The 2795-nt window shown below is 37.2% G+C and overlaps 1 pseudogene; it reads right to left on the reverse strand.

Annotated features, from left to right (window-relative positions):
* Positions 1 to 422: 422 nt before the first annotated feature.
* Positions 423 to 2317, reverse strand: LOC113903973 (annotated as a pseudogene).
* Positions 2318 to 2795: the final 478 nt, after the last annotated feature.

Here is a 2795-nt window from a genome sequence, read left to right on the forward strand (position 1 = left end):
AATGAAAATAGAGCTATGACTTTCAAATGTTTTATTCAGTTAGAAATATAGTTTACACCATGACTCAGCTTATATATAAAAAGAAAAAGCACTTTCACAAACCTATACTTAAAAATTGAGTACATGTGGTATATTCTATTTTCTTTGTTATTCTGTTTCTTTTTTCTAAAATAGTTCATGACCTACCAAATTAATGTGACCTGCTAATGGTTTGCAACTTGGTCTACCAAAAAAAACTGAACAAAGTTATATATTTACCAATATCTGAAAAATAAAACATAGAGAAAATAACAAATATAGCATATCACATATATAATATATATACATATACATACATGTGGCATTCCAAGAAATAGTTAGCCAAAAAGTTCCTTTGGTTTTTAAGTAGAAATGAAAGAAAACAATTATCCTTCAATAAAAAAATGAAAAAAAAAAGATATATTTTTCATCTTCACCATGAACTTTATTGAACAATGTACTCCGTTTTGCTTCACTATCTTCTGCCATTTTTCAGGCAGCTTCATAATTCCATCTTCCCAAAACTTTCTATCATTTTGAACAAAACTCTTCTTTTGGCAATGCCTTTGGCAGTCTTTCAGGGAGATGAATTTTATCCATTAAAGGAATTTTGTAAAAACTGAAAAAAATGGAAACCCAAAGGTACAATTTCTGGGGAATACAGTGGATGAATCAGAACTTCCCAGGCAACTTTTTGCCTGGTCATCAAAGAAACATGCATTGTTGGGATATTCTGATGGAAGATTATGTGTTTTCTGCTGAATAATTCCAGACGCTTTTTGTCAAGTATTGCCTTCAGTTGATCTAATTGTGAGTAGTACTTGTTGGAATTAATCATTTGGATTCCCAGACACTGTTAATAGAGGACAGCCTTCCAATCCCACCATATACACATCACTTTCTTTGAATGAAGGTCAGGTTTTGGTGTGGTTGGTGCTAATTCATTTCGCTTGCCCCACAATCTCTTCCATTCCACACGATTGTACAGTATTCACTTATCATCACCCATCACAATTTGTTTTAAAAATGGAACATTTTTGTTACACAAGTACAAAACTGCATGCAGAAATATAATCAAGAAGGTTCTTTTCATTTAACTTATGTGGAACCCAAAAATCAAAGTGATGAACATAACCAAGCTGGTGCACTCGATCTGGATATTTGAGTATGTCTCTGCATGGTGTAACACTGATTGTTCACAATTAATGTCTGGACTCAATCACTATCAACTTCAACCATTCTACATGGTCTACCTGATCGTGGAGCATTGTCCAGCTAGATATCTCCAGCACAAAACTTCACAAACCTTTTTTTTTTTTGCTGCTATAAGCTTTATTGTTTCCATTTGGTCCAAGGCTTGGAAGAGGGCTCCGTAGTGTTAAAAAGCTGCTTAGTGTCAGCAAAGAGAGGCTTCAGGCAGAAGCCCTAACATTAGGGGGTCTCCTCAAAGGTCACTGGGCTCCAGAGGTTCTGAATCATACTTGAGGGTGAGCCTTTCAAAGAGATATTGTCCAACCCAACCTGGGAACCAGCTGGACTGCAGAGGTTGGTCAGGTGGTCACCCATCTTCTTGATGAATTTTACCTCCTCATTTAGGAAGTGGCTCTCCAAAAATTCACAAATGTGGGGGTCTGCTTGGATAGACCCTGGCCATGAAGTTCCAAAAGGGCCTGGTTAAGGTTCTTCTTGAAAAGGGCAGCTTCCGTAGAGTCCTGGCTTTTACCCCACTCTTCTTGAAATGCTTCTGCACATTGGCCACTGTGCTGGTTTTGCATTTTCAAGAGACGCTCTGCACCCTCCTGCATCTCCTTGGCTAATTTATGGAAAAAGTGGCCTACACCCTCCAGAACCACATTGTCCTGGTTGAAATACAAGCCCAGAGACAAGTATGTATAGCAGGCCCACAGATGCATTTTGACCAGGCAGTTGATGGCTGCCTCCACCTCAGTGAAATAATTCTGATGAATCTTGGAGTTCATGGTTGATCATAAGGAGTTAAGCTCAAAAAATGGTGTTTCTGGTCCTGATGTTTGCAGACAGCTTAGTGGCTGATTCCAAAGATTGCAACCAGAGAAAAGGTTGGAAGGTGGTCAGAGGCTGGAGCAAGGGGCGTCCCTGAGTCTGTTCCATCCAAGCACTGTTGAAGCAAGAGAGAGCCGAGGGACCACTGCCTGCACTGCCCACAAACCTCTTTTGAAATGTTCAGTCAGTCACAGCACATTCTCAATACACTGCACAAATCTTTTTTAGTATGCTTCTGTTGCATTTATTATTTGTTTGAAATAATAAAGCATAAAGTCCCGAAAATGTTTATTTTACTCCATCATCATTATTAAAATGGCTACACAAAAATTCACCAATTTTGATAACTTTTTTTTAAACACATGCTGATATCTGTTTACAATACAATCTAACGAAATTGTTTTGAATGAAGTTAAAGACAATTAAGCACTACTAGAGCCACCTTATGAAAAAGTGAATGAATCTTTTCACCAACCCAATATTTATAAATTGTATTAAATATTTTGATGACACAGAGAAACACCAAATTAAAGATGGTAATTATCTCTGAAGAAGAAGAGATGGAAGAATAAAGCAGAGGAAGGGAATACAAAGTATTTCAACTCTAGCGGTAATTTTTTTTAATAATGCAAAATTTAATATTTGAGAGTTAGGATGTAAGTACATAGGCATTTTTGTATTTTTCTGTTATTGTTGTTCAGTCACTAAGTTGTGTCCAACTCTTTGCAACCCCGTGGACTGCAGCATGACAGGCC

This window comes from Bos indicus x Bos taurus, chromosome 14 (genome assembly GCF_003369695.1).
Source record: "Bos indicus x Bos taurus breed Angus x Brahman F1 hybrid chromosome 14, Bos_hybrid_MaternalHap_v2.0, whole genome shotgun sequence".
NCBI lineage: Eukaryota > Metazoa > Chordata > Mammalia > Artiodactyla > Bovidae > Bos > Bos indicus x Bos taurus.